This window comes from Pleurodeles waltl, chromosome 8 (genome assembly GCF_031143425.1).
Source record: "Pleurodeles waltl isolate 20211129_DDA chromosome 8, aPleWal1.hap1.20221129, whole genome shotgun sequence".
Lineage (NCBI taxonomy): Eukaryota > Metazoa > Chordata > Amphibia > Caudata > Salamandridae > Pleurodeles > Pleurodeles waltl.
In genome coordinates, this window is record NC_090447.1 from 1,122,936,225 (window position 1) to 1,122,951,481 (window position 15,257).

Genomic DNA, 15,257 nt, shown 5'->3' on the forward strand with positions numbered 1-15,257 from the left:
TGCACTACCAGTTACAATGCTAGTCACCAGGCCATGGAGTACAATGCCTAACGCCAAAAGCAGCATAACTGAAACCCACAGGACTCTGCCCAGTAGTAGACGCCCACTAGCATAGTTTAGCCTGAAGTGCATCAGAGCCTGCCCAAAATGGGACCTACCCTGCCATGTTCGTCCTGGCCTAGGGGCACCCACATGACCACATCCCCCACCCAGATAACACCTCACCACGCACAATTTTCAGATTCTGAAACTGTACTCACTCCTTTGTGGCTGCTGTGATGCCCTCAAGTGCCCATCCAACTCCGTATAGGCCACCGCCAGGATGCGGAACATCAGTGGGGTCAGGGCTCGACGGGCACCCCTTCCTCGTTGGGAGGCCATCCACAGCTGGGCCTCCGTCGTCTTCCTTGCCCAGCGGCGCAGGTCCTCCCACCGTTTGCGACAGTGGGTGCTCCAGGGTCCGCACATCCTTGGCGATGTCACGCCAAATACACTTTTTCTGATGGGCGCTGACCTACAGAGAAAGATACATAGGTATTGGGATCAGTCATACTGTCTGCCTGTTACACTCATGGCCCACCATGTGCCTCCCATCCCCTTACGTACAGACATTGACCACCATACATTCAGCACTCTGCCCCGGACCCCTCAGCCACCCCCATTACACGAGGCTTACACACACAGCACTCGATCCATTCATGCCCCATGCATCATGCACACATTGTACTCACCTGTTGGTCTGGAGGACCATAGAGTAAAGGGTGCTGGGGTAGGACCCCATCCACTAGTCTCTCCAACCCCCCCTAAGTGAAGGCAGGGGCCCTTTCCCCAAACACTCGAGCCATGGTCGGTTCCAGACACAGGTCACAGCAGCACTTGCAGTATAGGTCCTCTCCTGTTGAAGGTCAGGTAGCGAGTGAGTGAACAGATAAAAAATGGCGGTCACTTCCATAGCGGTGCATACCGTCACCGTTGGTGTACATCACTATTGGCTACTGGAACCCATAGGGCCCAATGATAACCAATGAGGTGTTGTACGGCGGTCCTCGACCGCTTCCCGCAACGGTGCACAACGTCAGCAGAATGACCTCATTTCCACTTGTCCCTCCACACAGATCAGGCGGCCGCCATTTCAGGGGGGAACAGGCCATGTCACCTAACTGCGTCACAGCAGACATAGGCACATTTACGGGACTACACGTTAACATACTGTTTCTGTCACTACATGCAAGGCATTTTACTCTGAGGATATGTCTGAATATGACCATCTGTTCACCGTTTTTCACCCTAGATTTCAACCGCTGAGGATGAATAGGAGATGGAGACATACCCCCGTTTGCAGACCCCTGGTGGACCTGGCAACAATGGAAGACAGGCACATTATCCTCACCTACAGACTTGATAGGGCCACAATCCAAGACCTGTGTGCCCAATTTGAGCCAGTCCTGATCTCAGCTATCCGTCACTCCACTGTGATCCCCCCTCTTGTGCAAGTCCTATCAGTGCTCCATTTTTTGTCAAGTGGCTACTTCCAAGCGACAGTGGCCATGGCACTAGGGATGTCACTGCCTAGGTTCTCAATAGTGCTGACCAGAGTGTTGTCTGCCCTGATGAAACACATGCGCAGCTGCATCTGGGTCCCCCATGTGCAGGATATGGCCACAGTGAAAGCTGATTTCTATGCAATAGGACACATCCCCAACATCATTGGTGCTATTGATGGTACACATAATGCCTTTGTCACCCCCCAAAGAAATGAACAAGTGTACAGAAATCAAAAGAGCTTTCACTCTATGAATGTGCAGATAGTGTGCCTGGCGGACCAGTACATCTCCCATGTGAATGCTAAGTATCCTGGCTCTGTGCATGATGCCTATATCCTGAGGAATAGCAGCATCCCATATGTGATGGCTCAACTCCAGAGGCACCGGTGTGGCTAATAGGTGAGCCCTGGTCCCCACCCAGTGTATGTTGGTATATGTGTGTTGGGTTGGCCCTAAGGGTGAGTGTCTGGCTAACAGGTATCCCTTGATATTTGCAGGTGACTGGTTTTCCCAACCTCTCATGGCTACTGACCCCAGTGAGGAATGCCAGGACAAGGGCAGAGGAACGTTACAATGAGGCACTTGGTCGAACAAGGAGGATCATTGAGCGCACCTTTGGCCCCCTGAAGGCCATGTTCAGGTGCCTCCATCTGACAGGTGGATCCCTGTGCTACTCACCCAAGAAGGTCTGCCAGATCATCATTGCATGTTGCACAATCTAGCCTTAAGACGCCAGGTGCCTTTTCTGCAGGAGGATGAGGCTGGAGATGGTTGTTTGGCAGCGGTGGTGCCTGTGGACAGTGACGAAGAGGAGGCAGAGGAAGAGGATGTGGACAACAGAACAACTATAATACAACAGTACATCCAGTGACACACAGGTAAGACACTGTAAGCTCACCTTCCATTGCTGTTTTGTGAAGTGAATTTTCTCTGGCTGGCTGCTGTTCCCACTACAAAGGCCACTTATTGTCCCCTTTCACATGTCTATTTGCAGATATTTGTGCACTCCTGTGGCTCCTGGTGTATTGACTGCAGCACATCACAGGTCATAACTATGTATACATCACTGTACTGTCTATTTGCAATGTCTACAGATTGTTAAACAACTACATCCTTAAATCATTTGACATACTCCATACTTATTTTTCAAAGGGGGTTTATTTCAGTTCTGAGAAGTAAATGGAGATGTGCAATGGGTTTGGGTGATGGTGGAGGAAAGTCCAGGATAGTGTCCAGTTTATTGTTATCACAGGTGCATTGTCCAAGGGGGTATAGGAAGGGGAGCAATGTCAGTTCAAGGCGGACAGGGTGACAGAGTGGGACACAAGGGTAACAATCAGGTGAGTCTTATTTCCTGGTGGGGGTCTTAGCAATGTTCTCTGGCTTCTGCCTGGATCGCAGAGACCGTTTGCGGGGTGGTTCTCCTTCTGCAGGGGGTGGAGTGCTGGTGGCCTGTTGTTCCTGTGGTGGGCCTCCTATCTACTAGCGTCAGCGGAGGTGGAGGGCTGTTCCTCTGTGTGGCTAGTGTCAGGGGCCCGTTGGTGTGCCACTGCCTCCCTCATGGTGTTGGCCATGTCTGTCAGCACCCCTGCAATGGTGACCAGGGTGGTGTGTACGTCCCTCAGGTCCTCCCCGATCCCCAGGTAGTGTCCCTCCTGCAGCCTCTGGGTTTCATGCAACTTGGCCAGTATCTGGTCCATGGTCTCCTGGGAATGGTGGTATGCACCCAGGATGTTGGTGAGTGCCTCGTGGAGAGTCGGTTCCCTGGGCCTGTCCTCCCCCTGTCGCACAGCAGTACTCCCAGCTTTCCTGTTGTCCTGCGCCTCTGTCCCCCCAACCGTGTGGCCACTGCCACTGACCCCAGGTCCCTGATCGTCCTGTGTTTGTGGGGTTGCCTGGGGTCCCTGTAGTGGTGGACACACTGCTGATTGACGTGTCCTGGGGACAGTGGTATGGGCCCGCCGGGTGGGTGCTGTGCTGGTGCTTCCTGAGTGGGGAGGCTCTGGTGGGATGGGACTGTGCCTGGGTAACCAACTGTCCAGAGGTCCCTGATGGGCCAGGTTGGTCATCCTGATCTAGGCGTGCAGAGCTGCTGTCATCACTGTGGGCCTGTTCTGTGGGGGGACTGGATGTTGCTGCCACCTTCTCTTCGGTGATGTTGTTTGGGGGTCCTGTGGGGATGTAAATGCAGTGTTATAGTTTCTGCATGTGACATCTTGTGCATGGGTATGTTTCCCTCTATGGTTGTGAGTGCCCTGTCAGCTTTGACTTGTATGAGTAGTTATTTTGTGGGCTAGGAGATTCTCTCTAGTGTGCATGCTGTGGTGATGGGTGTCCATGCAGGGCTGTGAGTGATGTTCATGCATTGGTGTTGCATGCAGGGCTTGGTAGTGGAAGGGGTGGGTTGTGATGGTGGGGTGAGTGGGAGGTGGTGGAGTGATGGGAGTGAGGGTGGAGGTTTGTGATGTCATGCAGGTAGGGGGTTGAAAGTAGTAATGATTTGACTTACCAGAGTCCAGTCCTCCTGCTACTGCTGCCAGGCCCTCAGGATGCAGTATTGACAAGACTTGCTCCTCCCATGTTGTTAGTTGTGGGGGTCAACCGCCAGTCCTCTGTACAGCTATCTGGTGTCTTGCAACCACGGAACGCACCTTCCCCCATAGGTCGTTCCACCTCTTCCTGATGTCCTCCCTTGTTCTTGGATGCTGTCCCATAGCATTGACCCTATCCACGATCTTACGCCATAGCTCCATCTTCCTTGCAATGTATGTCTGTTGCACATTGTGATCCGAATAGCTGTGGCTCTACCCGGATGATTTCCTCCACCATGACCCTTAGCTCCTCCTCTGAGAACCTGGGGTGTCTTTGTGGTGCCATGGGTGTAGTGTGAGTGGTGTTTGTGAGTGTGTGTGGGGTGATGTGTTGGGGTGTGTGCTGTGAGGTGCGTGAATGGTGTATGGGTGATGGTGTTCTGTGGCTCTGGCTCTGTGGGTGCTCCTTGTGTGTCTCTCTCTCTCTGTTGTAAATTGTTTGTAGTGGTACAGGGTTGTGGGTAATGTGCATGTGTGTTTTATAGTGGTGTGGGTGTGTGGGTGTTATATTTGTATGTGTATCAGGTGTGTATAGTTTGAATTGTCCAATGTGGTGTAGTTTTGTATGTGTGTGTGTATTTTGAGCTCAGTGGTATGTACCACCAATAGTTTACCACAGTTGAATGTCCGCCACAGTGATTCGTGGGTCATAATGTTGTGGGTGTAGTTCTGTTGGCGTACCGTGTGGGTTTGGATACCATCAGTTTATCACTGACCTTTCGGCTGGCAGACTTTTATGTGTGTCTGTAAAGTGGTGGATTTCTATGTGTGGGTCACAGTACAGGTAGCGGTATACCGTCGCAGTATGTTGCCCGCAGTCAGAATGGTGGTAAGCGGCACTTACCGCCAATATCATAATGAGGGCCATAGTTTCTTATATTTAACATAACCTGAAGTTCTCTGCCTGATAGGATGTTGCTCCATTTTTCAGAAGCGGATTATGTAATTTTAAATTACTGTTCCTGTGTCCTTAAACATGTCTTATATTTATATTTAGTTAATATATATTGATGAAAATTTTAAATTACACTAATTGCATTTTCAGTAATTTTTTATGAATCCGAAACAAGCCAAGTAACTGAAAACGTAAAACAACCATACCTAATTACTTATCTGTCTTTCTTGTTTCACTTATTCTTTTATGAGTTGAGGCCTCACTCTCAGAACTGCAAACCACTTGCGCCTTTAAACAAAAAAGAAAATCCCTTAAATTAAAAACTACTTTTTTAAACCCCTTCTCTTCTACAGTCTCGAAAATTCTGCAGGATTTCTATATATCCAGAAGACATTTAGTTATGGGTGAAGTTTGATAAGGAGTTGGGAAGTGAAGGAATTAATATCCTAGGATGAGGAGACCTTGGATTTTGGGCAATTAACCTAATAGTGAACATTACACACAGCCAACATAACAGAGCAGCATTGTTGAGGCCACGTAGTTTGGACAAATGACAAGGCGTAGGCTACGTGGCTACGTTGCCTCTTTGGTCTTCCTGTATTCAGCTGTATGCCATCGGGACATAGACTCCAACACCCGTGGACTAGTGTAAAAGGCCCTTTTTTAGCACAGGCTTGCTCATCATAATAAAACATTAACATAACTGGAAATTTAAATGAACAACTTTTCATCTTTAACCTTTGTAACTCCCCCTTCTTCCATTCTCACTTCATTCCCCCACTTATCCTTAGTTCACCAAGCCTCCTCTTCCATTCTCCCATATATCCCCCTTTTCCTTTCGTCCCCTGTCTAAATCTGGCATCCCCCAATCTGTCATCCTTCACCTGCTTCTTTTCCCTGCCAGAAGGGTGGACAGGCCTGCATCTGACTCTCCACCCTCCCCCACCTACTGCCACCCAGCACAAACACTTTTAGCGTTTTGCTGCCCCTCCAGCGAACCCACAGCAACACTTCATGCCCTTCCAGCAGGCTCACTCCACCAAAGTTTCTCCCCCTACAGATTGTTCAGCAAGAAACGCAACTCCAGCATGTAATGGGCATTCCCCATCTCGAAGATATGCACACTATCATCCCTGGATAGCACCTGCTCATCCTCTTTTATCCCATTGTGCGTCAGCACTTTAAAGTTATGTACCTAGCAGAAAACCTGCATAGCCCTGTTGAGCTTCCTCCGAGTCCTTTCTATAGCCCCATATTTCAGTGCTCCTCTCTATTTTGTGCTGTGCACGAATTCCATCCACACCAAACAAGTCCCATGCATGTTATGCTGCAGCAGTGCCAGATCCCGCTGCATGTGTTGTAGTAGGGTGAGCCCGGAGAGACGGATCAGATCATTCTCCCCAAGGTGTAATACCAACACATCAGGACATCCCCATGTTGACATAATCGATATGATAAAAGAAATCCAATTGCCCCACCTCATTCCGCTCTTTCCCCACAACAACACCTCATGCCTGCTCCTCGTAAGTCCCAGAAATCATCCATAAACCTGCTTCTCCGCATACTTAGGCGTACAATGAATGAAAGAGTGTCCGACCAGCCACGTGACCACCTTATCTTTCTCAGGGCCACGCACACAACCTGTAAGTAGAAACAAATGTCAGTGTGTGAAAACATCCCCCCACCACATCTCAGAAAACCCCACAATCGAGAGCGAAACCCTGGCCCATATGGCACACCTACCATGACCCTGAAAAGCATCAAATCAGGCCCTTACATATCTCTTGCAACATTTGGACCGTCACCTCTCAATGCGCCTGATTCGATCCCAATACCACCCGAACCGGGCTGCCTCAGTCACCGCAACGATTCTGAAAGAGTGATTACCAAAATTGCCTCAAAACCATTCCCAAAAAAGAACAACTCGAAAGCTGTAAGCTTCTTACCATTCTCATTGCAAAACACACTCACCTGTCGACTCACCCTGTGCTCCTTGAAAATGTCCCATTCTCACGCTGGGCATGCTTCCAACACTTCCCCTTGCCCTGTTGATCCGTCTTTGATCGCCTCAACCAGATCCCCTAGCGCTCACCCTGTCGTTGCACTTCCCCCACCCCCACACCACAAGCTTTCCCCACACCCAATAATTCAGACGCACGAAATACCCTAAAAAACATCCATATCATACACAAATGAAAAGGAGCCACCTTGTGGGCATTCACACAACAAACAGGCAGAATATGCAAGATGTCCAACAGCAACTCAAACATAATAGCTTCACGCACCGCACCACCTGACCCTGATCGCACTCTCCCCCACCTTTTAGCATCTTTCCCAAAATGTCATCCTTTGCCAGATCCCAGCCAAATAACAACTTCCCATAAAAGGATACTCCTGCCAAGTTGCACCCAATCGTGGCAGGCGATAAACCCTTCAGAATAAAAATATTATGAAACGTAGCACCTGAGTCTCAAGCATTCCTTGCTCCTGCCTCCAGAACTGCCTCCAAAAACTTCAAAATCCTGAAATTTCCAGCCATGCTAGGTGATAACTCCTGAGGGTTCATTCTGCAAGCGACATCTCCACCAGTCTAATGACCATCTCGCCCCCCACTCCCAAATGTCTGCCGGGACCGCTGTCTTGTACTACTCTGCACTGGGCGTCAATTGGCGGAATCAATGCCACTGCAAACGGGACAGGGAATCTGCAATGGAATTGTGGATCCCTGGAATATGCGCAGCCTTAAATATGATATTCAAAGTCAAACAACCCAACATAAACCTCCTCAGCATCCGCAGCACCCTGAGATCCCTGGTCCTCTGTCTGTTCACCAATTCAACCACTGTCAGATTGTCCACATGGAACATCGCTGTCCCCTTGGCCAGTTCATCACCCCACATGACAAAGCCACCAGTAGAGGAGAGAATTCCAAAAATGCAATGCTCCTGCCCTGACTCAACCCTTGTGCAGGCCATGGTTCCGCACACCACCGCCCATCCCAGAAAAGACCAAAACCAGAGGCACTGCCTGCGTCCAAAAAAATCTGCACCTGCCAGACAATGTCTTCCTCCCGAAAGGAAATGGAGACCCCGTTAAACTGTGTCAAGAACAAGTCCCATACCTTGATTTCTTCCACCAAACCCAGGGTCAGCCAAATCCTGTGATGATGGAGGGATGCACCTGACATCGCCAGACCCATGGGCCTACAGAAAGTCATACCACCCGGGACCACCCTACATGCAAAGATAAGGAAACCCAGGAGTTGTTGAGCCACACACAGTTCAATCTTCTGTTTCAACCTGATCTGCTGCAAAAATTGTAGAATCTCCTCAGCCTTCACAGCAGGCAAACAAGCCATGAAAGCCATTGTGTCTCGTTCGATGGCCAGAAAAGTCAAAACACAGCTAGGGCCCTCTGTCTTCTCAGGAGCCAAGGGCACCCCAAAATCCAGCACCAATTGCTCAAAACACTGCAGTGCCCTATGTCGAGATGGGGCCACTCACCTGAAAAGCAGGATGTCTGCAGGGGTGATGGTATGCCCCCTGACCTCCTGGAACACCTCTCGGCACTTCCTGGTGGACACAGAAACCCCAGCAGGTGTACCAAAAGGAAAGGGATAGTGGAAGAGAAAGAGACAAAACACTGCCACGTCTTGCCGGTCCAGCCAGGCACCCTGTATCTTCGGGGGGAAGGTCGTTGTTGACAGAGTGATAGTAGAGTTAGTGCACTCAACTTCCTTGAGACTGGATCTCTCTTTCTGACATGGGCACGGGAGCGGTAGAAGAACACCGGGATGCTCCAGAATTTTTCTTGGATAATAATAACTGTTGGCACAATTACTAACACTGCATTACCAAATACCCAAACTGAGTACCATAACAATAAGTACTGTAACACTAGGGCTGGCTTCACAGAGATTCACTGTTGCACACTACAATTAGAACTGTGGTTGCACTTATCATGCACAAGAAAGGCAAACAAGGGCATTAATTATATCACATATAACTTTCCTGCATGCATAGGGTTAAACTAAAAGGAACAAAAACAATCCAAGAAATACAAATGTCCACTCTGGGTTCAGTTAGGGTGGCACAGTTTGGTTTGGTTTCACTCTGTGTGTGAAAAACCCTTCAAAAGCAAATTCCTCAAACCTGAAACACAGGCATGAATGACACAATTCAAATCCAAGAGTTGTGCTATTATGGAAAGAAAAGTCACTCAAATGCTCTTTTAAAATTGCACTGTCACTTTTTGTAGTACTTGAGCTCAAACAGATTTCCTGAAGCACATTTAGGCAAGTAACTACAAAAATAATGTAGAATGTTCAGAAATGCATTTGTCTCTTCAAGATAAGCACTCTGCCAAAATATGAGGTCTGAAATACACCAGCTGTTCTAGGAAAGCGAGGCGCTCAAATAACAAACTCCCTGGGGAATACTAGTCACTTAGCTGCAGTCTTTTCCGGAGTGCTGGAGGAATGCCTGGTGTCAGCTGGTACAGGAACGAAGAAAAGAATTGCCTCAAAAGTCCTGAATACGAGGATGACAGCAGGGGCTACACTGCCAAATCAGATGCTGAGATCAGGAAGCAAAACAAAGCCAAGCAGGGGGGCATGCTTCACTCTGCTATGTATAGCCAATCAGGAAAGCAGTTAAGTTCCACATGTGGATGGGTCACCACACCCAATTGGAAGCACATGTCTACACCACACCCAATTAGAAGCACATGTCTACACCTGCTCACATTAGAAAACAAGCATTGGTAAAACAAGCATTGATAAAACCAATTGTGTAACACAGCACATTATGTTTACTTGGAAACATGAAGGTTTAACTAAGAACAGAGATATGATTTAACCCTAATCCCTGGGGATGCTGACAGATAACACCGGAGGCACCTTGGGGATTCCTGACACCCTACAACACAATGTCACATCCAAATAGTGTGACATTGTCTGATGTCCACTCACTTGAATAAAAACCCACTGAAAGAAGGTACTGAATGCCTCAAATAAAGTAGAGGAAATTGCGCACCCTATTGGCCACGTAAATGGCCCAACCTAACTGCATACCCAGCAGAGAAAAATATTTGGGGTGAATGGGGAGCAGCCAAAAAGCTGCCTTGATGTCACACTTCGGCAGCTCAGCACCCTTGCCACACCCCAGTATGAGCCGAATGGCATCATCTACCGAGGAGTACACCACCGCGTATCCTCCGGCGCAATGAAATCCATTCCCCAATGCCCCTTCAGGCCATGACAAGTGATGTATCCGCCAGAAATCCCCTTCGCTCTTCTTTGGTACCACCCCCAAAGGTAAAACCATCAAATCATATATGGGCCACTCGAAAAAGCAGCCCACAATACTGCCTTCTGCCACTTCCTTTCTCAGTTTAGTCGCCACCACATCTGGCATGGCCCTAGCTGACTGCAAATTGTCTGCCCATCTCCTCAATCGTAGCCCTTGGTATCCCACCCAAAAACCTTCTCTGAAACCTCATTCCAATTTAAACACCATGTCCATATCTGGGTACATGCGCAACCAGGGCAGTAACCTCTCCAACTTAATTGGAGTAGGCGCCCCTCGGCCCAGGAGCGCATTGCGCCCCACTGCCCCTGGTAGATCTCCACTGCTCCACCGGACTGTCAAGGGAAAAACATTGCATAACTGGATGTCTCCCTCCACATTTGGAACACTCATGTTTAAATTTGCTGGGGTGCCAGGAGAAAAAACCCTTGTTAAAGTTCCAACATGCTCCTGAGCTAGGCACTGGGGCCCTGTGTGCTGTGCCCGCCCCTCACTGAGCAGGACGCTGATGCAAAGGCTTGTAAACCACCGGGAGCCCACTAGCCATGTGGGTGGATGCCACTGAAGGCGAAGAGGCCATCCATTGCTTCCATACCCCCTAGTCCACATCACCCTATGGCTTATCAGGATTAATGCTCACGCTGGCCCTGAACTCTTCATCATAGCTCAGCCATGCAAAGCCCCCAAATGCATTTGGGCTTTGCGAATAATGTTCAAGTAATTAAACATGGCAATGGCCCTGTCTGGGTATTTTTCACAGTAGATACTAGCGTAGATCAAAAATGCAGAAGTCTAATTGTCCATAGTTCTTGGGACCCTAGGCCTACCCGCCAGCTCCCACTCCTCCTCCTTAGAACCTTCCTTTGCCTGAATATCCCTGTGAAGGAGTTTGAAAATGTCAACATACTCGTGTTTCCATATCCTTGCTTTCGTCTTATCTGCAACATGCGACCCCAAAGGCATAGCAAGTCCCATATATGGGAGTCTTTTCTTGTGTCAGGCCCCATCCTTGGCGTCATCCTCCCTATCCCCACTAGCCACTGTCTCCCTGTCCCTGCTCTGGGGCGACAGCACTTTTTCTCCCAACTTGTCCTTACTGCCTGTACTAGGCGTAGTGTGTATTGAGTCCTCCCCCACATTAATAGATTTGTGGTGAGCCATGCCGGCCCTGCCCTTCTGATCACCCCATGGGGCTCACCAGTCCCCCTTACCTTAGATACCGTAGCCAGGAGTACCAGCATCCAACAGTGACTTGCACCGGCAGCCTTCTTTGCGGGAGACCTCCTGCCCTCACGTGCCAGACATTGAAGCCTGTAAAACAGTAGGTGAAGAGGGTGTTGCACTGCTCCTGCGCCCCTTCCTCTTCCCTTCTACCCCCTCACCTCTTTTTTGCGAATCTCCCCATCCTCCCAGTCTTCCTGGTCCTCGCCATAATCCAACTTAAAGAAATCCTCTTCGTCCACAGCTCATACTTCATACGCACCCGCTGCATCTAATACATTGTGCTCTTCATCCAGCCTGAGTCCCCCGAGACGTAAGCCAGGCATGTGCTTCATGCATTCCCGCAGTATAGAGAAGGCAGCCGAAGAACACTCTATGGCTTCTGACCAACTTTCTGGGACTGTGTTGCACCCCGTTGGCTTCACCACCATTCTGCCAACCTCTGATGCTGGCAATGACTCCCCGCGCTTGGATGTGTGCGCCCTGTGCTGCCGTCACGCTGCCTGGCCCACCAGCTGCACCAGCCTCCTACTCTTTCCCCTGCTCCTCATAAGGGACCCACACCCAGCTGTCCTGCCCGAGCCTTGACCTTCTTCGTGGCCCCCACTAACCTCCAGTGACTTCCTTTTCGCCTGCTGTGACTCCCCTCCACCTCCCTCTCTCCTTGCATAACTTGGCCCACCTTTCCTCCACCTCCGCCACTAGCTTCCTCTGCTCTTTAATCCTGGCCTCACTGTCTACAGCTGACCAGTCAGTGGATGGGTGATGCTGTGTCTCCACCCCACCCTGTCCTTGACTGCACACCTCCATGTGCTCCCCAGAACACCTCAATTCTGCCTCCTCCTCCACTGCCTGCCCACGGACCCCCCAGGGTCCCACCTGCAGCTAAACTGACTTTCTTCCCCTTCACTTTGCTGCCATCTAGCCCCTACCCCTTGCCTTTTCTGTGTACTGAGGTTGGTAAACCAGCCACAGAGAGGTCCAGGGTCTGCTCCAGCCCACCAGGCCCCTGCCCTGCCAGCTGATCTGCCATATCTTGTGCCAGGCCCTGCACAGAGGGGCCTGCCGTGCCCCCTGCTGGCCCTCTGCCCATAGGCTCTCCCCCCACCTGCATTTGTTTCTGGGCTCCCCCTCCTGCCACTCTGTCACACGAAGGGAAGGGGGGTGGACGCGCTGTGCCCCTGCCCCCTTTTTGCCTTCTTCCTGTCCCCTTTGATGGGGAGCGCCATGTGCCACTGTGCGCAGAACGTGCATCATACTTACCCAGGCCTGGTCCAGGAGGCCAGGCCTGAGTAGATCGCTACGGCTGGCTTTGCCTGAAGTGCGGCCCATACTGCTGCTGCATCATGGCCCACGGCCATGATTATTGTAATGGGACCCACCTGCCACTCCCTACTCGGATCAGGCAACCTGAGCGCATCGCGACAAGCTGGCACAAAAGAGGCCGATCCCTTCTCCAGCCCCTCCCTATGTACTCTCCGCCTAGACCCTCCCTTGAATCCCCCCCAGCCTATCCTAACCCGGGCATCTACTTCCGGCCCAAATGCTCCAGTGGAGAGACTGGACTGCGTCCTGCTCTCCAGGGGGCCCTACATCCTGAAATTAATTATTATTGGATTCAACAATGTAGTGATAGCTACTCTGTAACATTGTTCTCATTAATAATGGAGTTTATTTTTTTGTAAGATAATATGCGCAAGTATAATTCTGTGGTGGGTACCCACTGCGATTTCCCATTTGCCCATATCGTTTTCCTTTCGAAAGTGAAATCCTGATTAGGAACAGAAATAGAAACACAAAAAATGGCAGATGACATTATTAACCTCCTGTGCGCTTTAACTCTGTTTAATGTCATTCAGAGTTTCCCTGCGGTGCCTTTCAAGAGTATTAACATGGATGCTGCATTCTCATTGTTCTTGCCTCTATAAGTAGTAAAAATGAGTCATCGAACTTTCCGACCATTTTAAGCAGCACAATTAATGGAATTATTTAGTGCAACTGGGTTTAAGTTCCAAATGAAAAGTTACATTTTTATAAAATTATATTAGCCTCCATGTTGTGCTTAGGAAATCCAATGAGAAACATATAAAATGAGAACATTTTGGCGTACATTTTGGAATCCATGATTAGATAGGACTAGTAGAAGGCTTAATTTTGAGTTTCACTGCCAGGGTATTCTGTCCTTCATATTACAAGTTCTATAGGACATAATGCACTTACATCACTGTGTGTGGGATATCCTCACATTTGTGAGGCAGTATCCAATCAGTCAAACTGGAAATCAAGCTCAACGAGTTTTAGAAATAAGTTGGAACAAGCGTTGTCAAAGCTAATATACCTGTCCTTTTGTTAGTTAAAATACATTTTAATGAACAAAATTGTCAAATTGTTTTTAGTTATTGCACAGATTGATGGAAGGCAGTGATGGAAAAAAATAGGAAGAAAAATGCAAAGGTGATAGAGAAAAGCAAGGTTAAAATGGTCCTTCAAAGCACACCAATATTTTTAGTCCCACTTCTCATTCCATAATGAGGGATGAAAGCTGAAAGCCACTTCCAAGTTCTTATAATGTTGCCTTACATAGTCACTGCAACCAATGGCAATTCTCATTTGTAGGCGCAGATAGCTTGGGTTATATCAAACAAGGATACGGATGTCAGATACAGCAGTGGCTTGTACCATTTGAAAGTGGTGGGGCTAGTGAAGTGCTCCACCACTTACCAAAAAAAAAAAACCCTCCCTCCAAAACCCGAAAGTAAACCTCCCCTCCCTCCAAACGCCTAAACCATAAATACAAAATAAACACACTTACATGCATTACACACATGCATTATACATTTAAAATAAAAAAAACAGCACTTACACACATGCTGTGCATTCTATTCGGTGCTCTCTCCTTCTCCAATGCCAGAAGAGACCCCCTAATCAATCCAGACGCTGCTCTCATATTGTTAACCAGCATGAGAGAAGCACCTGTAGTGGATGGAGTGGCCTGGCTGGGTGCTCCTTCAGGCCCTAGAGGCCTGAACTTCAAAGTGGGCACGTCACTTTGACCAGTGTAAAACAGCCAGCCAAAGTGAGATGCGCACTTTGGAGCATCCAGTCACGGCATTGCTCCAGTCTTCTGCTGCCAATTGACAGCAGAGGACTTGCCCAGCATGTCTCTAGTCTGGTGTGTGCTGCGCCAGTAATAATAAAATGGCAATGAAATCTTTTCATTGCCATTTTATTTTTGCCTGTGCTGCTTGCAGTAGGCAGGGAGGGTGACACTCTCCTGCCCTCGAGAAGAAACTGCAGCTGGTCAGATAGGGAACACTACAACTATTCATTCACATTCACAGCCCACCTAGCCACTAGTAGTGGGAACCAATGTCTTTGTCTTCTCACTAAAATGATGCCCCTTTACATAGCTCGGTCTTAAAGCATTTGGTGGAATATTTGCAATCTTCTGGTATAGGGCAGCACTGCAAGTCTTCCTACTCCACAGCCCTGTGTCAAAAGAAAAGCACAGGAATGCACTGTATCTACAAGATATGGCTCATTACTGTCCTTTTCCCCTGTGCTGGCACACAGTGGGATGCCCTGCACCAACGTAGGCACCCTACACCATCGTTTAAGGGTGTATGCATTGCGAGGATGATTGTTTTTGTGCAGGAAGGGACACCTTCCTGCACAAAAACAATCATGAGAGATGTTTTCC